Source organism: Patagioenas fasciata, chromosome 20 (genome assembly GCF_037038585.1).
Source record: "Patagioenas fasciata isolate bPatFas1 chromosome 20, bPatFas1.hap1, whole genome shotgun sequence".
Classification (NCBI taxonomy): Eukaryota; Metazoa; Chordata; class Aves; order Columbiformes; family Columbidae; genus Patagioenas; species Patagioenas fasciata.
This window is the reverse complement of record NC_092539.1, coordinates 825,290-851,526: the sequence shown is the minus strand read 5'-3', so window position 1 is coordinate 851,526 and position 26,237 is coordinate 825,290. Positions and strand designations below refer to the sequence as shown.

General features: G+C 47.5%; 1 pseudogene; it reads right to left on the bottom strand.

Moving 5' to 3' along the window:
- Positions 1-898: 898 nt before the first annotated feature.
- LOC136110604 (procollagen galactosyltransferase 2-like) overlaps positions 899-26,237 on the bottom strand; it is a 34,934-nt pseudogene continuing 9,595 nt past the window's right edge.

Genomic DNA, 26,237 nt, shown 5'->3' with positions numbered 1-26,237 from the left:
GTTTCTATGATAAATACGTCAACTTTTCCCGCTCATCAGTGTCTCGTTCATCTCTTTTCCTCTCAGACTGCACCGCGGTCTGAGAGTTTCCACCTTTTCCCCATTGTCTCCATCACGGCATTTGTTGCTCCTGGCAAAAAGACGACCCCGAATTTAAGCTGCCTCTTGCGTTCTGGTTGTACTTCAACTACCCAGGGAGACAGCACACTGTTGTCAGGTTGTCAGGTTCTGGTGACAGCCGTAGAACCGGTGACGTGCACCAACCCTGCCTGTGCCCTTGGTGTGAGCAGCTCCACTTGCTCCTCACCCTGGGGAAACTGCTCCTGGCTCCGGGTCTGTCACCCTCGCTGCGGGGTCTGCACCAGCCGGGGCTCCGGGGGCTTCGCTCTCGTGCTCCACAGCAGAGGACAAACCCCACGCTCACAGGAGAACACAATAACTCATGGAGCAGCTGAGCTTCACAGCAAAGGGGAAAAATAGCAGAAAAAGAGCAGAACAGCGGAGAAGGGTTTGCACTGGCTCCTGCCTTCCCAAAACACAGTCAGTGCTGAGCAGGGAAAGCCCGGACAGCACCAGCCCAGGAGCTGAAAGCACAGACAGAGAACCAGCGCCTGTCAGAGCTGTGGAACCGCTGGGCAGCCACCGGGTCTTGCAGATGGAAATAAATAGAAAAGTGCACCTACACGCACACGTACGGGTGAAAGAACAGTCGGTTCCACTGAGGCCATGAAATGGACACATTCATCTAATTCATTACATTTAGATCCTTAATTATTTCTCTCCCGTCCGTGAAACCTTCAAACCTCTTGTACTATTAATAACTCGCTTCCTAAATCAACTAAAAAAAAAAAACCCACGCACCTCAAAACAAACAAATAAAAAAAGCAAAAACCCCAGCTGCAGTGTCAAGTAGTTTTTAATAAATTGCTACTGCTCTGCTTAGGGAAATCAAAGTTAAACAGAACTCTGCAGTGTGTCTGTCCCTTCCGTCTCCAGCCCCCAGCGGGGAGAACTGTGAGGAACACCAGGGCCGTTTCATGGAGAAACTGCTCCCGTGGGATCACAACGGGTCAGGAGAGGAACGGCTGGGAACCCAGAGCTGTGCTGACACACGTGCTGCTCCTACCCGCACCGACAGCGGCACCGCGCTGGATGCTCCGCTTCGCAGACGTCCTGCTGCTGAGGGCCACGCCAAGCGTCTGCCGCCGTCTGGAGCATCGCCGCGCTGCACCGCGCTTCACACAGAGCCGGGCTGCCGCTCATGAAGCCAGAGCTGAGGAGGAAAGGAGAGGAGCTGTCAGAGAGCGATGCCCCCGCGGCGCAGCCGCTCCGCACACTCACCACGCAACATGGACGCTGCTCCGGCCTGCGGAGCAGAAGGAACTCGGCTTCCCGGCACAACAGGCGCATTTCCACGGGCAGGGACTCCGTGGTAGAGCGACAGAGCTGAACGGCCTGCGCTGGCCTTCCCTGCCGGGCCTGCTCCCACCCCATGAAACAGCACACACAGCTGCCATTTTGCACCAGGTTTTCTGTATTATCAAACCGGCTGACAGGTAAGAACACATCTTCTTGAGCAGAAAGCACAACATCCGTCAGGAGTTATTAAAAAACAAACACAAATGAAAGCCCAGGCACACATACCCAACCGTACAGATCTCCAGCAGGTGAGTTTCTCGGTGGGAAGCGCAGGAGAACATCCCAGCCAACCCAAGCAGTGCAGGCCGGCATCACCTGCCCTCTGAGAATCGTTTTTTTTTAAAAATAATCACCATACTCTGCAGCAAGTACATCAGAACCCATCCAAAAAAAGAGACGAGTTTGCTCCTCACGTGAAAAAATATCCAGACAAGCTGCCTTTCCGTCCTGTAACGCACAATAATTCTGTCGGGGCTGTCGAGAACAGTACGGATGACACCACCAACATCTCGGTAAGTTGCTTTGGTTTGATAAGGATAATGTCAAGCAGTTCGTAACCAAACATTTTAAAGTTCCTGAAAGTCCTAACACTTGGTTTTACGGCCTAATTAAACAGGCCTGCAAACAGGCTGTGAAGCTTTGTTTTCCTGAAGGAATAAGTGGAGGCACAGGGGGTGAAGCAGGACATGACATGGACCAACTCTTCCCTTTTGCAACCTCCACTTCTGCTGCCAGCTCCCAGGATTTTAGGCACGCCAAGATGGCAGCTCCGCACTGGGAGGCCCGTTCAGATCTGGCAAGTTTTGTGATTTGCAGAGGGGAAGCCAGCGATCCTTTTCTATCACCGTGCGATGAAGGAGATGACCCTACAGAGGAGCGCTGCTCCAGGGAGCTGGATGGTTTTGGAAACCATTTTGATTCCCTTTGAAAAAACAAACCCAAATACCCAAACACTCGCCCGCAGTTTCTCTCAGCGAACAGGGTTATAAAAAGCCTATGAACCTACGAGGACTAACAGTTACACAGTAGCCTAGTTACAGCGATCCAGAAAGGTATGAACACTTGTACACCTCTATATATTAATCTTTATAAATACAGTATTCTACACAAGGAACTGTAGAAAGACGTCATTCAAGGTTTGGTTTTTCTTGCCCACTTGCGAGGGCTTTTGTTCAGATCTCTGCTTTTTTTCCTGCCAGTCTGCATCACTCGTTCTTTTTCCTCCTTCATCTCCCGCCTCGCCCTGCGCGTCTCGGTCAGTTGTCACATCAGGTCCAGGCTCTGTGCTCTGCCACTCGAAGCAGCGGGATGGAGACCACACGAAGAGCGGCTCCGCCACTGCCAAGGGTGAAAAGCCAAAGCGCGAGGCAGGTTCAGCCACCGACAGAGCCGCGGGGCCGCGGGCGGTCATAGCTCGTCCCTGGAGGACGGCGCGTCCGGAGACGACTGCGAGGGCAGAGCGTCCTTGTTCTGGGCGTCGCTGTGGATCGTGCCCTGCTGCCGGGATTTCCAGGAGTGCGTTCTGCCCCAGTCCGTCGACACGGTCTCGTTGTCCCAGGTGGTGGAGGTCTCTGTGTCGCTAAGGTAGCCGGGCTGCCCTGTGTAGTGCGTGGGGTAGACAAGCAGGGGTTCTGCTGAAAAGGCTTTCAAGTCTCTGGACTTGTAGTACTCCATGTACTTTGCTCTAAAGAGGAGAGAAAAATCATCAGGGACAGAGTGAAATGCTTATAACTGCGAGATACAAGCCCATCCACTGAGTGAATGTGTCCCAAGCAGCACAGGTAGTTGCTGTGGTGGGGTCTGACCTTCTACCCACTGCATTCAGCTTTAGAAAAATAAAACGTGAGCATCACAACATCACACGCTGCATACTAAGCGCCGTGAGGTTTTGCGTAGCTTGAGTCAAACAGCATTAAAACACTAAAGAACCGAATGATTATTAACCTGATCTTTTGTTGGTTTAGGTCTCAGGACTGATTGATAAATCACCATTTTTGCAGATGAAGCTGAAGAGCACGAAGTGAGCTCCATTTTCCGAAGTGCCCCACAGAGCACTCAAGTCATCAACCTGCTGAAAACTGTAACGTGAATAATTTGGACTCCAAGCTCCAAAATTAATCATTTATATGTACCACACTAAGTGTGCACACATAAACAAGGGTATACATAAGCATATATAGATATTAACACATATGATATACACTACACAAATCTACGAACCAGATCTTAATCATTCAGCAAGACCAAGCTCACGTGAACCCAAGTAACGAAGACATCCGACCTACTTACACCGGGTGCTTGTTGTACATGACTGGCAGAAATTCATCCACCGGCAACATCTTGCCGAAAGGCTCCGCTCCGATGAGCTTCTGAGCCCCCTGGAAGGAGATCGCGTAGCCCAGGGTCCAGTACGAGTAATCGGCTTCCACCAGGTTCATGACGTTGGGAACTGCTTTCTCAGGCTCCTGCACCTGCATCCTTTTCCGGCCAATGTAGCTTAAAGGGGGAAAAGACCACAGAAATCGGAACCTAAATGTGAATCTGCAGCAGTTAGGACCACACAACTGTCCATGTCAAGCGGAGAAGGACAAAGGGTGGATCTAAGAAGCAATCCCTGACACATTTCTATCCTGTACCACTCTCAGACATTCAAATCTTACCCCAGCGGGTGGTACAGATGTGAAAGACTTTATAAGGCAGCTGAGATGACACGGTCCAAGCCTCAGCGCTGAGCTGTGGCAGTTCCTCTGTCACAGCAGTGTCTCCAGATGACCAACACTGCCCACAAAGCGCACCAGTGGTACCCAACACAGCTGGGGCACCCCAGCACCAGCCTGGCCCAGAAGCAGAGTTATCCTGATGGGAAGAGCCATCAAGAAGCCTCTGCCACCTTTCCCTGCACTCCAGCATCACCCTCCATCTCTGCTGCTCATGTCCCCTGTGTGCCCAGAGCTTCACGAGGGCCAGTGACTTACATCAGCTCCCAGTCTAGCTGGGCTTGTTCAATGTCATCCATCAGCTTCATGAGCTTCCTCTTGAACTCGTCCTCAATAACAAGCGTCTTCTCCAGTTCTCTGTTCACCACCTGAAACAAGATGGTTCAGAAGTGATCACAGTGGCCCCGAAATCTCTGGGGGTCATCCTGACCTGGTCCTGGCCCTCTGGACCATACAGGTAGGGAGGCTGGAGAACCACCCCCAGATTCACAGCTCAGCTGGGACGAGCTGTCCAAAAATATCCTGTGGCTGAGCATCTGCAACCTAGAAAAACCCTCCATGTGATGCTGCAGCACCTCAACCCCGTGAGCTACCATCTTGCACGACCACCTCCTCCTTTGACAACAAAACCACTGTTCAGAAAAACCTGTTTCTGTTCAGAAAAAAAGTGTTTCTGGAATCTGGAGAATGATCCAGCACATCCAAAGTCTGGCCCTGGCAACTTCAAGAACACACATGCAAAGGCATCCTGCAAGTGGGTTCCCATCTTACCATCTGACCATTGGTGATGCAGAAGTCTCAAGCCCCAAATCATTGCCTGATTTCTCAGTGCTGAAGTCCCTGCTGCTGGCTGAAAGGTATTTGGATCATCCAACCATCACAGTCACATTTGGGCAGCTGCTGCCTTAGACCAGTCTTCTCTAAGCACCAAGTTGTTCTCCCTGCCTCCACATCCCACCTCGCTCGAAATAATCCCTCCCGTTGATGTCAGGCTGTGTAACTCCAGCACCTCCAACCAGCACAGCCCAGATCCTCTCAAGTGTGACTCTCCAGGTGACCAGGACAGATGGAAGCTACAGCTACTACAACCCAAACAATACCTGTTAGCTCAAGTAACAGAGATCCCTGCTGCTAAATTTATTTATGATATACCAGCTCAAAAAAAAGCAGTTAGCAGAGCCACTGGAACTTGCTCCAGCACACATGAAGAACCAGGGAAATAAAACAGGAGTTTCTTTAATACCATTTGTTCTTCAAAACCTTCCTGCCTTTCTCCTAAACAAACTCACTCCAAACAGGCTATCAGATGGTCTGCAAAACCAATCATGAAAACATTCTGATAAAAATCAGTTGGCAAACGGAGAGTAGAGCTGAGAAAGCTGAGCAATGTGTTCAAGAGAACCCCTGTACACGATCCCCTACAAACCAAGTAAAACCATCCTACACTTCCAGAAACCGGTATTATATTTGTCCTGGGACCGTCCGTGTGCCTTCCCACTGCTCCTGCCCTCAGCACCCTCCCCAGGGCACCCGCACCCCCCTCACCTCCTCCCAGATGCAGTAGTGGCTGAGGAAGCAGCCGATCTCTCCCCGGGTGAGGGGCCGCGAGGAGCACGGGTCCCGGTGTCGATGCTGAGAGCTTTGAGCTGACTCGTGTTCAGCGCTCTGAGAAAGAGAGAACACCTATCAGCATTTAAATAGAAAGTAAATTCAAGTCGGACACAGACGCAACGGGGGAAGTGCTACTGACGTTCAGAGATAAGCTGTAACTCACGAAATTCCTGCACTTGTTTTGCTCAAAAACCGGGAGAAAAATTAACTAACTGATTTACATTCTAAATCAAGCTTAGAAATGATATCCTTAACTCTGCCAACGACTTCTTGTGGGACCATCAATATGTCAGGAGCTTGGCTTCAAATATTTTCCTAAGAGGTCCTGATGGGTGCGCAAGTCTCCGAGACCACCAGATGGCATGGGGGTTCCCACTTCCCTTTTTGCGAGTCCCAGACCAAAAATTTCTGTCTTGATTTCTCAAGATAAAAACATCTTAACATGCCTTAAAGTAAGGGCTGTGTCAGGGTTAATACTGTAGCCCAACAGCTTTGTAGCACGAGGACAGACAAATCTCTCAGGAGATAACTGCTCTCACACACTTTTGCTGCTTTCTAATTGTGTGCAAGTGTTATAGTTCACAGAAAGGAGTATGATTTTAACCTGATTTTCATCTTAGGTTGGATCTGGGGAGCAATTTCTTCCCCAAAGGGCTGTGGGGCATTGGAACAGGTTGCCCAGGGCAGTGCTGGAGTCACCATCCCTGGAGGGCTGGACAGACGGACATGCGGTTCTCAGGGACATGGGGCAGTGCGAGGGGTGGGGGAACAGTTGGACTCGATGATCTTGAGGGGCTTTTCCAACCAAAATGATTCTGTGATTCTATTAGCCTGACCCACACCGCCCTGGTTCTCTCATGAAGACCAATTACAAAAGAAGACACAAACAGAGTAAAACTGCCCCAAAGCAGGGGCAGTTAGGTTAATAAAATGTCCACCTCTCCCTCAGCCCATCCATCCCCAGCAGGAGGGAGGTCAGGGCACCCAAGGAGATGGTGTCCAGCACAACCCCCTCTTTGCAAACATCAGCAACCCCAGCCGAAACTCACTTCCCATCCACGGCCTCTACTATCTTGACTGCAATCTCCTGCTCGTAGAGAGTCCGCAGCATCCGATCCCGCCTGTCCTTCCGGCGCTTCAGGTTGATCATGAAAATCTGGGTTGAAGAGAGAGACATCAAGCTCACAGCCTGGGAGCGAGGAGGAGAAGTGACTTCTCATCTACCCTTCTTCAGTAGCAGATCTTAAAATACCAGCTGTGATTTTATCCCAGGTTGCGTAGAATTTGTCAGAAAGTTGGGGTTGGTTTTGAGTTGGAAGGTTAGAGGTTCATTCTTTGTCTAACAACTACTTTTTAAGGACGTTTTATGTCACAAGGAAAAGTTGCTCATCAAGGATGAATAAAGGTGAGAGCAGACCAGTTACAGCCAAGTCTATAATTTCCAAAGATACAAGATGTTTTGATTTATATTAAACACAGAGTCAAATGTCCAGCTCCAGTCCCAGAGGAACATCGACCCACATGTTTCTCCACAATGCCACCACTACCTGTATTTAGGATTATCTGCGGGGTCACCACCCAAGCACAAGAACACAGCAAAGAGAATTTTTGTAAATTACTTCAGGCACTGAAAATTCACAGAATTTTCACAAAAAAAATCACAGAATTTTCACAAAAAAATCACAGAATTTTCACACACAAAAAAATCTGCTGCTTCCCCTGCCAGAGCAGAAAGCCCAGCACAGAGCCCAGATCACACCCAGAGATGTCTGCGCCAGGCTCTGCCCAAGCCTAAGCAGACAGACTTTTTGGTGGGGGGCAGAGGACCAAAACCCTCATTTGCAGGTAAACTGCAGAGGGGCTGGGATGTTTTTCAGTCCCAGGCAGACAAGTGCAGCTTTGTAGCCTGTGGAGCAAAAACCTCGAGCCAGTAAGAAGCGGATCCAATTCTAGGTCAGCACAAATGCAAAAATAATAAATTGGATAAATAGAGCGCAGCCACAAAGGACAACACAGCAAAAAACCTACAACAGCTGCGCCCTAAACACAGACGCTCCAACAAATCGTGTTTGGAATTCACGTGTCGTATAAACAGATGTAACAGAATAAGCCAAGAAAACAAAGGCTTCTCTGGTCTCCACAACTGCCACCCTGGCAGCTGCATAAAAACACAACTCCTGGTTAATTAAAGCACAGCAGATCCCTCTCCAGCCTTTCCCCTCAATGCCTGCACCCTCCATAACATGAAGAACAGGGAGGAGAGGGATTTCTGTGGGGTTTTGGGGCAGGACCGCTGTCAGGAACCACCTTTCTAATGCACTTTTAAAGGCCATAGCAGAAAAATGTGGTGACCGAGCAGGGCAGGAGGAGAGCTGCCCCAGTAAGGGGGGAGCACACATGGTTTCCAGCCCTCCTAGACGTCCCCATCTTGGACAGAACTCGGCTGAGAGCCTCCCCCATCTTCTCCAGGCTCCCCAGTGCCTCTCTCAGGGGAGAAAATCATTCCTGTCTCTCACTGGAACACAGGAGAGGTTTCCCGAACGACCAGTTTTTGCTGCAGAATGGAAGGATGGCTAAGCTGCCCCACAGAGTCAGATGTAGAGGAAATAGCACAAGAATCGGGGGAGTTAAATGATGTGTTTTTCACTCTCACTTCTGCCATCTCTTCCTGGCTGGATTAAAACATCCGTACCATCAATGCAGGAAGCCCACAGATTTGCTGAGCACTGCCCTGGCACACCAACCTCAATCGGGGGTTTTGTAGCAGGTATGAAATGCCCACAGACCTGAGTGGCCTCATTTCTCCCCAGCAAATGCCAGAGGGCAAGAATGCTCCCTGAGCCCTTTCCCTTCTGCTTCCCTGACCTCAGAAGTTCTCCCCACGTAAGGATGGCTATTTGCTCCTGGCAAAAAGCTGAAATCCAACAGACGAGTGACTGGGAAAGAGCTTAAACGTATGAAGAGATGGGAATGGGAAACGGCTGGAAGGTCAGTTACAGGGAGATCCTAGCTCCATTAGGTGAGAAACAGGAAGACAAGACAATGGCAGCAAAATAAGTTCCTTACTTCATCAAATCCCATCTTGTCAGGGTTCTTCGGCGGAACTGAGACAAACTGTGAGGGTTCAACGGGAGGACGATCAACTGGAAGAGAGGAGAGATCCCAAGCATCACCTTCATGCACTAACAATAACGTGTGTGTGTGTGTGTTTGCATCTCTGGACCTAAAGCCCCAGGGACCTGGCTGATGAAGTCAGGCAGGAGTGGGTGTAGCACAAAGCGTCCATGTCACAGAACAGAAGCCAGCAGCCATCTGCCAGACATAGCTCAGGAGAGACACGAGGTTCTGCAGCATCCTTGCCACGTTAAAGATGCATTTTTGCATTCGATATGGGGAAGTTAAGGAGTTTTGTCAACGGAGCTGACCTAACCGTGAAGCGATTGCATCTCTAGGTAGAAAAACAGTGGAAAAATGGGAAACTGCATGTCAAACCAGGATGAGAACAGTCGGATCAGGAGGCAGATTCCCAGGGGTAAGAGAGCTCTCCAAACCTTAACTTGGGGGTGTCCATCACAGCAAGGCACAGTAACTTACTCACTGCCTCAATGAGGGTGTGCACAAAGTTCTCGGTTTCTTCTTGCAGCGTCTGGTGCGATTTCAGGGGCATGGGAAGGAAACCATAGTGTTCACGGTTGCAGATGAACATCTGTATACCTGGGGATCACAGAAAAAAACAGAAAATAGAGTCAGGTCTCTTAAAAGAGGAGTTCGCTGCTCTGTTGCTATGTACCCACAATCAAATTCGTTGCCAGGAGCCCAGTCCCAAAAAGTTCTGCTTCAAAAGCAAATGAAGGGGTTTAACTTAAATCCCTGGAAGGCTTGAACAAATGTGGAGATGAGGTTCTCAGGGACATGAGTTAGTGCCAGGGGTGGGTTAACGGTTGGACTCGATGATCTTGGTCTTTTCCAAGCAAAATGAGTCTATGAAATTCATAGTGACATTTTCTGTATCATTTGGCTGGCAGCACGTGGTCTCTCCTCTGAAAACAATTTCCAGTTGCTCCATAACCGAAGGTATTTTTAATTGCCATCAGTTTTCTCTTAGGAGAGACTGGAAACTCCCTCTTAGCCCAGAGAAAGGGTCTCTTTTGGCCTTTGCCTTCATGCTATGAAAACAATCTCTCAGCAGAGGGCAGAACCGGCCTTTGGCAAAGCGATGTTTGATGCACACAGCGGATCTGCTGGGAGAACTGGGGAGCATCCCAGAAACCCCTGTATTCCCCAAACCCCACCTGCACCGCTCAGACCTGATGCAATCCCTTCACAGAGCCAAAAGCAGGAGCAGGTTTGCACCATCCAAATCAACCAAATCCTAGAGAGAGAGAGCAGCAGGGAGAAAGAGATGCTTCCAAAAATAGGTGATACCGTAACTTCCTTCTGCTCAAAAGCTTTTGTAACTGCTTGTTCAAGGAGCTGAATCTGAAGGCATGGAACAAGAAGAAGATGCAAAGCTTCCCTTCTGAGCAGATCCATTTGCAAGGGAGAGACCCACACGCTGCTGGGAATGTCGCAATGTGTGATCAGTAAGATGCTGTTCCCCCCAGACTCACCAAGAGTTTGCTCATTATCGGCTATAACTTTTCTTTTTTTTTTTAATTAAACAAGCAGAATCACCCTTGTCCCTCTAGGAAATAAATGAAAAGCAGACACCACCTGGTGAGAGTTGGTGCTTTCATGTATTAATCCTCCTAAATCCCTGGTATTTTTAGCAAGGCAGAATTATCTGCACTACTGACCCCGGTGTTTCTACTGTTTTAAGTTCTGCAAGGAAACTGCTGGCTACACTACTGCCAAAACACATTCAGCTGTCAGCTGCAATTTAGGTAAATGGCAAAATAAAAAATACTACCTGCTAATATTAATGGATTTGGCACTGATCTAATCAACTAATCTTATCTGGCTCACTGATCTCCGTTTTTATCTTCCGCTGGCTTAAACACAGTTAATCTGCATAGATTCACACCAGTATTTCTGTTTCTTCTGGGATAAAAGTTACTTCAAAATGGTAAATCTACCTTAAAACGGGGAGGGGGACTCACTCTCCGGCTCTGTTTTTATAATAAAATAAAAGTTTGCTACAAAGGACAGAAGGCTAGAGATACTGGTGTTACTATCAGCCTTTGTAAGGCAGTGAGCAGGGTTCACAGTCATATGCCTTAAATAAATCCACAGTCATATTTAGGCAACCTAAATTTCCCCCACATCCCTGCGACTGGACATTCCTGGTTGGCCTGAGGTCTTCAGAGCCTCAGGCTGAAGGAAGCTCAGAAGGTCTGGCCAGCTAAACATCATCTTGCCAGTGCAAAGGGCTCTACGGAGACCGCCCTCCTCAATAAAACACCTGCGCTGAGTTTTGTTCTGTGCTCCGCAGCCCACGCCCTCTCGGCAGAAGTGGGACGGGTGGGATGGTCTCTGTGGAGCATCACAAACCGCCTGCTTCGAGCAGAAGATTCACTGTTGGAAAAATCAATGGGTTGACCTGAGGCGTTAAGCGCAGTACTTGGCCCAGACAAATGCCAACATCGTTTATGGCTTCAGGGAAATAAGTGGAATTACTCTGAAGAGAAGTATACCTCAAAGTCCATACATTTTTCACATTTCTGAACTTGGATGTCATCCTTTTGTCCTGGGTGACAAAACTCAGCCCAGGACACAAGCCAACAATCTGAGAAGATCAGCGGGCCAGACTGCCGAGGTCAGCTCTGGAAAAAGCTGAAGTGTTCTAGGATGGAAGGAAAAAATGATGGGTTTGAATCCCTGAAATATTTCTGAAGCAGTTGGAGCTAATGCAATGCAGTTCCCAGACTAATTGGATGCTGTCAGAGGGAACAAGGGGCAGGCAGATTTGAGGGAACCTGCTTTGCTCACTGGACCTAAACCTCTGTTCTCTTTTGGAGCCAACACACCCATGGCCTGACTCAAAAGGTCAGGGCCCCAAAAGTGCCCTGCAAACTCACATCTTCCTCTGCCTCCCAAGGGCTCAATTTCAGCTCTTGTTGCGTCTCCTCTCCCACTCATCCATGCTCCACATCCCCTGGAAGCTGAGTTTTAAAAAGCCCTGCTTATCATGCCAAGAACACTGTCTTTCGCAGTGCTGTTTGCAACAAGAAGGATCACTCGAAAGCTGCGAACAGTCGCTGCACTGCTCTGTAAGTGGTGGGAAAGGCAGATTTCTCAGCCTGGCTCTTCTCTAGAAGCCACTGTTGACAAGCCACACTTCTTCACTTTCCCTCTACTTGTCTGCACCCCAAGAACAGCCCCTCCTTCTCACCTTAACTTTTTACAAGGAGAGGACAGATAACACCAGCTGCACATCACTCAGTAGACCCAAAACCCAACTTTCCCCAAGTAATTCACCCCAGTAAGCCAGCAAACCAGTTGTGAAGCTCTGAACAGAAGCGCGTTTCATCAGTGCCGCTGAGGTTTCATTAGTCATTTTTTCCTTTATAAGGCCCCAAACTTTGCCCTTTTCAACACAGGAGGGCAAAGAACAATACAGATGGTCATTAAAAACATACCCTTCCCAGGAGCTCCTTTCATAGATGTGACACAGTTCTGCCAGCCAGGACTTCGCTAGAGACAGAATACCCACCAGATCCAAAAATAAACAGGACTAATCATCCCCACCAGAAGAACAAGCAGCTGTAGCAGTGGTATCGTGCACTAAGAGACAGCGAATCCCCCAAGACACATGGAGCTCTGCACACACCAACAGCCGTTCCAGGTAGAAGAAGACACTGAGGTGGTGCCTTGGCCCGAAAGGACTCCTGAGTTTCAGATCTAACTGAAATCCTCCCAATGTCTGGTAGAAACTGGTCCCAGTACCAGCTGGAGCCCCAAACATCTCAAGAACTGGTTCTTGACTCATTCTCCCAAAGTCCCAGTGAGGCATCAGTTCTGTGGAGATTTTACTGCTCTCACGCCAGCAAGAAATTTCCTCTGAGCACAGCCCACAGCCCCCACATCACTCCCTGAAAGTTGCACTGATTTTGCTTAAAGCAAACAGAACCAACAAAAGAAAAACCTCTTAACTCTCAGACAATTCCTGTTGAGCTGCCACAAAGCAAAGCTTCATCAAGCACTGCAGGCAAGCACCTTGGGTTTTATTTTGCACAAACACTGCAACGTCTAAAAAGTGTCTCTTGTCCTCACCCCTTCCTCAGGGAGTCTCCTGGAAGTGGTGAATTTAGACAACTACAGAGTGCCTTCCACTCTCACAGCATTCACTTGTGCTCGCTATCATCTCACTGTGACAAAAAACAAAGGTAGATGCCACTAATTTTGTCTCTGAAACATTGCCTTCGTCCCTGGAATAGTTCCCATGTCTTTTGAAGCTATCTGTGATTCAAAACTGCACTGCCACTCACTTGCTGCTGGTTGTCCCTGACCAGATCCAAAAGAGAAAAGGGAACAGGGTCTTAACTCACCACTGAAGCCAAAAAATTGGCTTTTGGTCTGTGAACTCCAAAGTAAAGATCTGCATGTCTACGAGTGAATCCTGCCCAGCAAAGTCTCCAGACACACCTGCCTGGCGACTGGAGAAGGCAAAGACCATGGTATCGTCAAAGCTCCAGGTGTAGTCCTGATGCGGGGGGTAGAACATCAGCTTGGTGGAGGCTTCTTTCCTCAAGTCGATGAGGAAGGTGGAATGAACCATCGGGACAGCAAAACAGCCTGTCCTCTTCCATTCCCGGATCGGGGGGTAATCCAGGGTCCTTTTGTAATAGCCCTGCAAACAGAAACAGAGGGCTGGATGTTACAGAAGACTTCAGTTTCACAGCTGCTCCCCAGCAAAAGCTCCTACCCTTAGTCCTGCTCAGCAGAGACGGATCAGTGCTCAGTTCTCAGATTTTGAAGTGTCCCCATTTTGAAAAGGGCTCAGTCAAGTATTCAGAAACAATCTTCAACCAAAAAGGTTAAAATATGACCTTCTCTCTGCTTTTCAGCAGCTAATGGAAATTCAAGCCTTTCTGCTACAAAATTCCCTTGCAACAGAGCTTCAAATCTCGGATTTTTTTCCCCTGGCTCTCTGGAAACCTTTTTTTTGCACATAGACTCTCAGCTCTGACCCTGGAAGCTGCTGAGCATCTGTGGCATCCTCTGTGTTCAACAAGCACAAAGGACATTCAGTGTCTCACCGAATAGGACCTGCAAATTATTTCTGGCCATGACCTAAAGAGCTTTGCCAACCTTTCGGCACTCTGGGTGCGACACCCACCTTGTGCAGCTCACAGCTGGATCTGCAGGTGCCATATATCTAAAGCTATCAGATTTGGAAATCAATACACTGAATTCCCCCTGAAAGAAAGTCCTAATGCACCAATTAGACATCTGAACATGGCTGACGGTTGGGTCCGTAGTGGATTCTGGTCTTTACAGAAATGATGAGTCACTAAAATCAGTTGAAGTTACTTTTGATTTATATTTTCCAAGAGCATCCTAGCAACAGCTGAGCAAATCACTGCAGAACCACTTTACCCTGCCTTTGCGCAGAAGCACCGTGTGGTGCGTTTGTCTGTTTGTGCATCTGTTGGTTGGCCCTTCGGAAACCTTCTGACCACGCTGTGAGGCCTGGATGTCTCAGATGTCCACGAAGAGCAGTGAGCGGGCAGAGCCCTCACTGGCATTCCCGCTGCGGGAAGGGTTAAAACATCCAACCGTTAACAGACAACCGAGAATGCCCACAGGTGAAAGATGCTGGAAACTTAATTTTTGTCCTCCTCCACTTGCTCACTACAGGCTTGTGGGGCTTTTCATGGCTCATAAATCAACTGTAGCCAAGAAAGACTCCAACTTGTCAGCACTGTTGTGCTCTCCTAAGGACAGCTTCACGACAGCTGAATGTCAGGCTGTCTGCAGCTGGGTTTGGCTTTGTGTTTTAGGGCGTTCTCCAGTTCCTGCTCCCTCCCCAAGTCTCCAGGGAGAGCAGGGCTGAGAGCACGAAGCTGCAGGACTGCGAGCACAGAAACAAGCAGCAGTAACTAAGAGAAAAGGAAAAAAAAGTGGGAACTTTCCTCTTCATCTGAGCAGCTTTTTTCAGCAAATCCTGCAAGATGCATTTGGTGCTAGGTTTTTTTTCCCCTCCTTTTCTCAGTAATCCTGGTAATGATGGAGATTTTCTGCTGGAGAGGTAACAGCAGGGGCCAGGGCTGAGGCTGGCGCACACTGGCAGAGCCCCATGCCAGGCTGTGGAGAACTGCTGATTTACATCAGGACTTAACCTTAAACACTTAAAGGACAATGCCTTTCCTATAAAGTTTATTTCTCCATTTTAAAACAAAAACTGAAACAAGTAAACACACCCCCCCACACACCCCTTTTCTTATCTGTGTATTTACTTCCCAGGAATTTGGCGAGTTCAGGACCTTTTCCTGCTATTTTTACTCAATTAGTTAGTCTGACTTGTGGAACTCCTTGTCATAAGATGGTGTGGGGGCCAAAAGAGAAAAGATTCGGTGATTTCTGTAAAAGAAAAAATATAATCACCGAGAGCTTTAAAAACAAAGACCTTCCTCAAGAAATCCTACAGAAGGAGACTGCCAGAGGATGTTTTACACCAGAAGTGGGAAATGGAGTTTGTTCTTCATTTCACTCCAGCAATAATGACAATAATTAGTAACCGGCTAGCTCTCTGGAGTAAAGCAAGAGGGCAGGAAATGGCTGGAGCATGGAGCCTCTCTAACATCCCCAAGGGATGACGAAACACCTGCCAGCAGCAGAGTAGCAAACAGGTCAAAAACCCGATCTCATTATTGAGATTTACCTGTGGGCTTGGAGAAACGAGTATTAATTATAGTCCTCACCTCAGACTGTGCGGGAGAAGAATGGACTCCGACAACTCTATGAGAGTTATAAACTGAAGCTGTTTAATGTAAAGTTTGATCAGGTTATATAGTCTTAAACTGCTGATTTTGTAGTTACATTATTTATACTTGGATAATTATAGTTAGATTACGCGCTGCTTACATTTCTCTAGCTAATACATGATTGATTGCTACCTTAGACAATCATCACCTCTCATGTCTCACCACAAACTACTTTAACTCCTCATTCTCCTCTTGCCTCATCAACTTTCTACCCCATTCTGTGTGGTCAAGGACCTTTCAATGACCCTTCACTTGTGGCCTAGATCAGCTCGATGCAGTCTTGCTCACTGCACGGATGTCCATTTGTTTCCAGAAACGATCCCACAAGGCTGAATGTCTGAGGAAGCCGATCTAGAGCTTAGTCAAGAACATTCCAAAGAAAAAGAGTGAAAAAAGGCAAAAAATCACCGCTGACCCACACTGACCACAGCGATGTGGATCTACTTGTCAAGTGATAGCTCAATCTCATTCTGGCTCTAAAAATGATGTTACTCCTACTAGGCAGCATCTTTGTACCAATATTTACTGCAGCATATATGATTTGAGAAAGAAGCACAAAACTAATTTCTACAAGGCAAACAATGTTGCCCCAACACATAAATCTTGTTCATGTGTGAGAAAAACAACCTATATACAACAGAAAGCTGTAGAAAGAAAAGCAAATTCCTCTCTGATTAGCATCACTATACAGGAAAGCTTGTCTAAAATTATGTACCAAGAGATTTAAGGCCATTAAACAAACATATGGAGTGACCTCAAATAAATTCTGGTGTGTATATCAGTATTTTTTATGTAGTTAGTGGGATTGTATCATTTCCCAGGACTTTTGGCTAAACAAGCTCAGCTTCCTCCAGATTCAGCTTTTTCAAGCGAGAAATCTCAGACCAGGCAGCAAGTTCCAGCTACGTGCCTGCACACCCAATGCAGAACACGCGTTGCTCTGCTCGTACCTACAGCTCGGTTAGAAAACAAAGCCTGAAAAACACTGATAGACCGCAGTGTCCTCTCTGCCCTCATTCCCAGATTTCCTATAAACGTATGGACCTTTCCCAAAGGTACCCACCAAGATTTGGGATGCTGCCACTCAGAGAGGCGCAAGCTGAGCTGAGTGCACGTCACCGAGCTACAGCAGCTTCTTTTCAGAAAAGGATGCTACAAAAACAGACAGGAAAGCCCACAGGACAGAAACCACAACCCACCACTTCACAGACACAAGAGGCCTTTGCAAACACAGCTTGCGCAGTCGCCCAGTAGCGTTCAGGAGGTCACTTGCCTGGGGGGTGATGCCACACCAGAAATTTGAGTAGAGAGAGCGAGACTCGAGCATTGGTGCCACCAAGGTCTTGTTTTCTGCTATCAACAGGTTCAGGGTTTCTGGGTTGGTCAGTAAGTTATCTGTATCAATAAATTAGAGAAGAGGGGAAGAGAAAAATAAATTTGTTATTAGATTAAATGATATGCTTGCCCTGATGCTTTCTTGGGAACAAGGCAGCCAGAGGCATGAGGTTGTCAAAAAAAACCCAAAAAGCACTGAGCTGCTGGTTTTGATACCGTAGGACACATCTCTGTTAAAGGTACATTATGAGATGGGAAGAGATGCGGAGTTTCCCTCGCACTCCACGGAATGTTCCTCCAACACTGGGGCAACGGAGCTGCGAGGGAAAACATCACTGCTGAAAATTCAGGGTGCATTTATTCTGCGAAGAGGATCACTCTTAAAAAGCGGCTGCTGCAGTCACCAAAGCCACACATCTGTTCACAACTGTTCCGTAGAACTATTTCCTTTACATTTCATCACTAACAGGTGGGGTTTCCATCTGAGGGCCCCTTGCAGGTACCTACCCACCACCAGGACTACGTTCAGTCCTGACCGCTGGGCAACAAACCTTGGGTTTACCCATGGACTTCTCTCTCCAGCTGCAAAGTCTCTTGCTCATCAGACCAAGAAACGATAGACGGCATCTCACTGCAGAGAGCTTTGTCTTTAGATGGACAGGAGACTTTTTGGCAGCCCCGGAGTTATCAGAGTGACTATCTGAAAAGCTTTTGCCTGAGGACAGTTAATAAATCAAACCTTGTACTTAGCAGGATGTAGTCTGACCACTTCTCTCATGCAGCATGCAGGGCTGCCGGTCGGAGTTTCGTCATGTGAGTGAATCGGGAGCTTGGCCAATGTTTTGGCCCAAATTCTTCTGGGTAAGACGTAGCAAAAAAAACCAAAAGAAAGTGACTGCAACCCATGTCTAGAAACCTATTGTGCTAGTTAGAAAAAATAAAAAGTTCCCTTACTATCTTCTTTCCAAAATAAAAACAGTGTTAGAGTCACCTCAGGCAACCCAGGAGCGGTTTTGAGAGAGAAAGATTCCAAGTTTCGTGCTGGCATGTGTACACAGGGCACTGGAAAACAAGCAGCGCTGCAGCGTTTTGGGCTGACCAAGTGACTGAAAGCAAAACAGCACCATCAAACACACCGAGGAGTTTCTTCAGCAGCAACAGGCCCTGATGGAAGCAGAGGTTACACCACCAAAATGGGCTGAAGCTGATTTACCTCATCTGACCCTCTGGTAGAAAGTCATCTCTCCTCTGCTACAATTCAAGTTTAAACTATAAACACAGCTTCCTTGAGCCCAGTAGAATCAACAGAACAGAGGATGAGAAGATGAAGGCAATCTGGATTCCCTTGGGGTCTGGGCATCACTAGCAACTGTTAACACATCCTGCTAACAGCTCTGAAATCTACAGACACCCAACGCCCAGCCCCAGGGGCCCAAGCACGTGAGTGAAGTTACCCACGTGTCTCTGTTCTCAGGATCAGGTCCAAAAGCAAACGCTTTGTTACAAAGATGGAAGGAAACACCGGGACAGAGCCCTATGTGGAATAACAAGTCAGGATGTTGAAACAGTGCCAGCGTAAGCCAGTGAAGGAGCTAAGAATTTAAAAAACTTCTGACAGAACTTTAAAAAGTCAAGCTTGATAGGATTAAGAAAACTCAATATCAACGAAAGGATTTTAAAAGTCAATATTACAAGCATTCCCTGTGGGTTTGTACAAGAGCCTCACCACTGCACTGAGGACCGCGAAAGTAAAAACAAGCCTAAAGAAAAGGGAAAACAATGTACTTTTCCCTGATGGAAGAACTAGAAAACAGAACAAAAAAAGGAACAGCTTATCTTAAAAAAAAAAAAAGAGCAATACAAACCAAACACACACAGTTCTTCCTCTTTGAAATTCTGCATATAAATAGGTGTTGCTTTTCATTCCTTATAGGAGGATGCTCTTTAAACCTACTATCGTATTTCAAAGCAATGATCCTGCAAGTCATGCAAAGGCATAATATGCTGAATTAAATCTAGTTCTCTGGCTCAGAACTTACTGAGAATTCGATGTCTCGAACAGAACTTTCATAGACACTATGGGAATGGGCTATGTTTTCTCTGCTTCCTTGAAAATAAAGAATGACAGTTTTTATTCCCTGTAGTTTTTGATGTGATTTGTTTTCCAGGCACAGAGAGCAGCTGCAGACGTTAAATAACTGAACGGAAAATATTTGCTAAAGTTCTGCATGAGTTGCTTCACCGAAGTCAGAGACCTTTTTATGGGCTCCATAAGGACACAGTTTAACTGGGACAGACCCGCCCCCCCCCGCAAAATCTACATTTTAAGTACACCTCCTTATTTGAGACCAGAAAATCTAGAAAACCGGAGATACAGACCAAACAGTCAGCCCCTCACTGCAGTACTCACTGGGGCTCTTCCATCGGTCTCCACTCCACACCGTGGTAGAGGTTCTGCACGTTCTTCAGCCACTCTCTAAGGATTGCTGTGGTGTTGTCAACATTGTGATCAGTGGCCACCCTGGAAAAATGAGAGCACAAAGAGCCCCATTAACACACAGTTTAGGTCCTTCGCTTTTTCCCAGCCAGCAATTGAGTCAAACAGAGGCACGAGCTATTTATTACAGGCACATCCGGTTCCTGGAAGAACTCGGGGCAGCTCCACAGAGGTGCAAGTCCTTGTTTAAGCACAGAGCAAAGCCCAGATTCCCCACAAAGCCAGAACGCGGGCATCCTTGCACATCTCTCCCCTCTGCTCATCTCCTCCTGCCTCATCGAGACCACAGCAGCTTTAGCATCAAGCAGGTACAGGACTGAATTCTGTTCTTAATGACCACACGGTGAATTCTCCTTGCCAACTGTCACCATCCCTGGGAAGGTTTAAAAGACGCATAGATGAGGCTCTCAGGGACGTGGATTAGAGGTGGACTCGGCAGTGTGAGGTCAACGGTTGGACTTGATGATCTTAAACATCTTCTCCAACCAAAACGGTTCTATGATTCCAGCCACGTCCATTTAAATGTCCAGTTCACCCACTGGGAAAGACACGACAGGCCACCACAACATGAATGGCCGCAGGTAAGTTATTATAGCTGTGAAGATCCTACCTCTAGAGGCACCGGGATTTTGTTCTGCTTGCTGTATTGTCCCCATACTCTGTGTTTAAGCTGAAAAGGCTGGGGCTCAGAGACGGCTACTGTTTCCTCACATGGAGGTTCTAAGTTTGTAAAAACACACAGAGGAGCTTTGTGCAGATGCTGTGCTCTCTTAAAACGCTGCAATAGCGCTCAGTCTCAAACAACGGGGTGGAAGGAACCCGCCTGCTCCTTCCCCCACCCTCCCCAAAAGCAGCATCTGAAGAATGTTGGGTTTTTTTCCTCCTTGGGGTTGAGCTGTGCAGCTGCACAAACTGGAACAGGATGCACAGATCCATGTTCCTGATGGGAATCACATGGAAACGCTCCCAAAGAAGCCAGGAGCTCATCGGCACAGCCCGGCTCCTCATTCCCAGCCTGCGCTTCTCTGGGACCACGACTTTGCGGATCCGACACCTGGCCATGGTAGATCCCACCGAAAATTCCCTCCAGCCAAAGGGCTGCTCATTTTTCCCTAGGCAAACGGCAGCACAGCCCCACGGCAGGACACAACCTGTGCAGCCACAGCTCCACTGAGAATTTACACCTTTAAATTCCTCTGGGAGTAGAAATACTCCCAAAAGGTCTCGTGGAGAGACAGCAAAGAGGGTATGGAACACATCCCCAAGGGGAGGGGGCTGGAAGGCTGTGCTAAGCCCCTGTCAGCTGCTCTTAATCGCCTCTCTTGTCCTCCAGCTCCAGAGACCCAAAGGCATCTCCCACAGCATCCTCCATCCTACTTGAAGTCAGAGATCCCTGTAGCTGGGAGGGAAGAAAGGAGGGAGGGGAGACACTGAAGGGAGAAAGGGAGCACATCCCAAACCCTAGAGCTACTCCAAACTATTTCAGGAAAATACCTCCACCCCAAGTCATCGTGTGATCCTCCAGACGAGAATCAGACCATGAACCCTTTCTAGCTCATGCAATGAGAGGACATCAATCCCGTGGGGTTTAGCCTGGTTTAATTTAAAAATAAAAGGAATCAAGAACGCAGAAGAATGCAATAATTTAAGGACAGGAAGCTTATTTGTTGAGTATTTATTCCTGTCTAGCAAAGCAATAAATAAGGAAAGTTCAGCAAGTGAATGAGGGTTGGTTTCTTTGCTATTAGCTGCTCTCCTATGCCAGAGCAAGGCTGGGTTTAGTCATAACTTCGGGGTTTGCTTTTGACCAAGACCCTGGGTTGGACTGCACTGCAAATCCAGCTTCGCGAGGATGTTTAACTGAACTAAACCAGTCAGTGTTGACTTGGTAGAACAGACTAGTGTCTAACTTGCTCCATGTATTTCACAGATCGCAGATTCCACCCCAGTCCCTGTTCTAATACACTTGCTTGGGCTTCCTGCTGCCCTTGCGCATTTCACTGCTCTTGTTCAGCTTTCCTCCCACACGCCAGCTGCACAGTCAACAGCTCCAAAATTCCTAAAATACGAAAGAACCGTGAAAACGGTTTTGTTGTTCATTGTCATTGCTGGAGCTGCAGTGGCACCAGGAAGCTCCTGCCACACAGTAGGACCACCCTGCAAGTACGTGTCATGCAAACCAAGCAAAGATGATGGTGGCCTTCCTGAAGAACGTCAGAGTCCATCTTACACCACAGAATCACAGTTTGGGTTGGAAGGGACCTTCAAAGCTCCCCCAGTGCCACCCCTGCCATGAGCAGGGACATCTTCACCAGCTCAGGTTGCTCAGAGCCCCGTCCAGCCTGGCCTGGGATGTCTCCAGGGATGGTTCATCCACCACCTCTCTGGCTGGTGTTTTACCACCTCTTTGCCAGGCCCAGGCTAGTCTTGAAGATCTTGCAAACCCTTAAAGTAAGCCTACAAATCCTAGAGTCTGGTGTACATGCCTGTTTCTCTCATCAGGCCCCATCCCAGACCTTCTATCCTTGTGTAAGATCAGTGGGGACAACCAGATCCCATACACCTGGGGTTCTCCATCCTGCTCCTGGTAGGGCAGCATGCTCTGCACACAATCCACCCCAGAAGACCCCAACACCTGACAACCCCCAGACAGACGTGAGACACAGGAATCTCTACATCTACCCACAAGGAAACTGCCAGAAGAAAAATGGCATTTTACTGCCCAAGCTGTAATGGTGGTGTTATTTAAAAGGTAAATTCACAGCCCAGTAGACCTTTAACAAGGACATTGATGAGACAAAACTGGCGCAAATACCTAACTCAAGTGTCCAGGACTATCCACCCAGCAGCATTTCTAAGCCCAAGAGTTCTCAAAGGCAGTAAAATTTGTCACACCCTGGACGAAACATGCCCTATGACCAGCAAATTGGCAAACCTTTGTTTTTCCAGCTTGGAGCCTCAAAAACAACACCATTTAAAAAAAAAGCCAACAAATGACTCAAGCTATTCTGAAAAGTAATTATCACTATTAGTCTCTGAACAATTAACATTTAAGATCAAACAAAATTTGCGCTTACTCCTATTTTAATATCTGAACCAGTCCACCTTTTCCCCCGGAAAAAAAATAGCAGCTATGGTATTTGCGTTATCACTGTATGGAAAAACAGATACTTCTTTTTTTCCTCCCTTTTTTTAAATAACGACCCCCGCACAAGAAAAAACAGGCAAATAAAAATATGAGCAGGACTTCCCACTGGCAGTGAGAGCTCCTCAAGCCATAAGAGGAACATCAGGACATGCCCCATCGTACACACTTCTGTAATAGTTCGTAGGATGTCAAGAAGCTGAGTAGACAGTTAAAACTTCATTGTTCTAACTCAGATGGACCACTTGGATTCTAAATCCATTTTGGAGACTCATAAGGGCATTTCTGCTGCAGATGTCACCACCGTCACTGGTGGTCTGTTGTCCATGGTGCACATCTCCTTGTTTCTGGAAAACTGAGCGTCCTTTCCCTGGGTGAGGACGGTCAGGAAGGGTTGAGATGCAGGGATGGAGTAGTCAACACTTGTGACAGGGCTGGTACAGTGAGACGAGGCCATGGGATGAGACCGTAGGTGTGATAAACCAAGGGTAAGAAAGCACCACATGGAGGACACTGTTGGCAGCATCCCGTGCTGACTCCCCTTGGGAAATGCTCCTGATAGGTGAGGTAAATCATATTTTTGGAGTGGATTAGTTAGTCCCCAGACTACATCCCTGTGAAGGGTTCTTCCATCCCAGGTGCAGGACCTGATGAAGTTCAGGAGATTCCCTGCAGGCACCTCTCAAGCCAAAGCCAACACACTCTGCCTGCAACCAGTTATTGGGGGAGACGACTTCAACAGCAGGATTCCCTCAGAAGAGACCAGTTAGACCCACAACCTTTGCACTAAAAGGGAGGCAACTTCATGTTCAAGAGCTGATTAACAAAGGCTAAAATTTAAAGAAAAAAGGTCTCCTGCAAGATTTACAACCTACAGCCTGTGCGACACAACCAGTTAAGGTTGGTGGAGTGACAAGGAAAAAACAACAACGAAATATATATTAAATTCCTGCCACTCTTTTCTGAAGATAAAGCTTAATAAATTAAACTGGAACAGCTCTACAGATGGACACACCTATTCCAGTAACACGGCAACTTTTTCCATTCAGATTTAAACCTATTTCCAATAAATAGAAGTTAAATTTTAGAAAAGCTTGAGCAAGAATGTTCATATAGGGGCTTATGTCGGTATAACTATAACCACCTCAATATTTACTTTGGCTTCAAGCAGAAGTCTTACCATGGACACAAACCCTCATTGTCCATGTTCAGTAAAGTAGCCCCCTCCCAAAAAAACACAAGTACCGCTAATAGCGGAAAAGTAAGCGCAACATTAAGCTCCTACTGTTTTAATTAAGTAACATGTGAGCAGTAGCACAGGAGGAAAACTGCTCCTTTTACAGACTGCTCATATATTTAGCCTGATAATGTCTGATAAACTATGTTTGCAAGAGGGAGTTAATTTAGGCTTCGATGGTTCTCCTCCTGTTTTCCTCCACACCCTTGAGAATAAAAATCACCCTTTTTTACTCCTCCACATCCCAGCCTGCTCTCCCAAGCTATTTACAGTTTATTTACCTCAGGCACTAGGTCAGAGGAAAAAAAATCACCTTCACCATCTGTATAGGAAAAGTACTACAGGACAAAACCAACCCTGTGTGCCTCTGGTTCGTCAGAATCTGGGTCACCTCGTAACACAAATTGTGGGAAACTCTATGGCCAGGGGCCTGCGGTGATTTTGCTACTGAATTTAACATTTATCAATTCTTCCCTTTGGCAAACAGGCAGGGAGAAAGGGCTTTGAAGAGATGTAAGTACTTCACATTCAAGAAGTGCATCCTGCAAAGCAGAGCCAGAACTGGAGGCAGTTTCTATGATTCTATGGAAAATTAAAGTTCCTTAGAGGATCCTTTCCCATCCTGATGATGTTTCAAAGACTGTAAAGGCTTGAGGAGGGCAATGGGTTCTGCCCCCATCCCAGTGTAACATAACACAGCAAAAAAATGTACACAGAGAATGGATCAGCACTGTTTGAGTCATCTGCTCCCAAATCCTTGATTGCTACGAGAGCCAAATTCAGCCCCTCAGGTCCAAGCGGCCCCTTCCCATCGCCCTGCCAAGCACGTACCATGGATGACGATGGTCAGGGTGCTGCTGGTGGCTGGGGCTGCATTGAGAACGGCTCCCAGGAGGAGGAGATCCTTGGCTTTCCAGGGTTGCTGCAAGACTGAGCTGGGCACATAACCAAGTCCCAGGAAAAGCCACAGATATCCAGTTTAGCCATCCCTCTCGCTTTTTCTCCGCTTGCAGCCAGAGATTCAGTTTACCCACCAGGCTTGCTATGGGATGTAGTCCAAGATTGAGTTCCACTGAAACAAGAGCCATAAGTTGGCCACGTGCCCTAAATCTGCAGAGCCTCATCCAAAGCAAAGCCCAAAGTCAATGGAAAGCCTGTTAGCAGATCACTCCTAACAACCATAGCACAGAAACAGGTGACAAAAGCACCAGTAGCTCCCCTTGGCCATCCTCCACAAAGCAGAGCAGCAATAAAGCATTCAGAGAGACTCTATGTCTCAAAAGAAACAGCGATGGAGGAAGCATATCTCTGCATGCCAGAGATACCCAAATACTCAGGTTGGACCTTGAACCCCTCCGTGCCCTCACATGTTTGAAGTAGCAAGACAGAATAGGAAGGAGATCACCTGCAGAGCCCCATCTTTCCTCTTTTATTAGAAATAACACAGACTCACAGGCTATGGCAGCTCGGGCCCTGCTCTCTTACTGTTGGTTAAAGTTTGGCAAGGTCAATTGAGCTGCCACCTTCCAGCCTACTAAAAAAGGTTGAATTCTACAGTTATTTCTAAGAAGTTTCCTCACACAAGCATAAACCCTCATGGGGAATCTGGCTAGTCTGGGATCTCCAGAGAAGTCTAGGAGACAAAAAGGTTCTGTCACTGTCACCAAATGGCTTGGTCTTTGAGTCAGAGTTGTGTCCCCCACTCTTGCTATGAGGGCTACAGCCAAAGCTGGTCCCACCCGATGTTTCCGGAGAGCTCAGCCCTCTAAAGCAGGACTCAGCATGTTTGTGAGAGACTAAAGAAGATAGCAAGGTACTTTTGGCTTTGTAAGGGTCGCTAGAGCCCTCAGAATCATTTAGATGCTGCAGCAAAAGCCCACTTCAGCTTTCAGTCACTTTGGGCAGCTCCAAAAGCCGTCTGGTCCAAGCAGAGAACCGAGCTTAGTGTCACACAGACCGGCGACTGTGCTTATTCTGGAGGTGAATTCGGCCCTGCCAACAATGACAAAAAGAAAAATAAAATCCAGCACTGGAGTCATAATATGAGTCCCATACACATTTGGATTTAGATTTCCCAAAACAAGCATTAAATTAAGTAACAGACGAGTCATTTCTCCCTGTCTTTGTGTTTGGATGCTGCCAGACTTAGAAAACTAACTCAAAACATAAAACCCACCAAACTGGCAGTTTCCACTGTGAATCAGTGATGAATTAGCTTGACTAGGAAACACTGCACCTGGGAGAGCCCAGAAGAGAAGGTATGGATCCTAAAGGGAAAAAAAAATTCAAAACACGACAGAGGCAAAACACTTTTAAAATCCAGCGAGAGGGAGTCTGCCAAGGCAGCGGA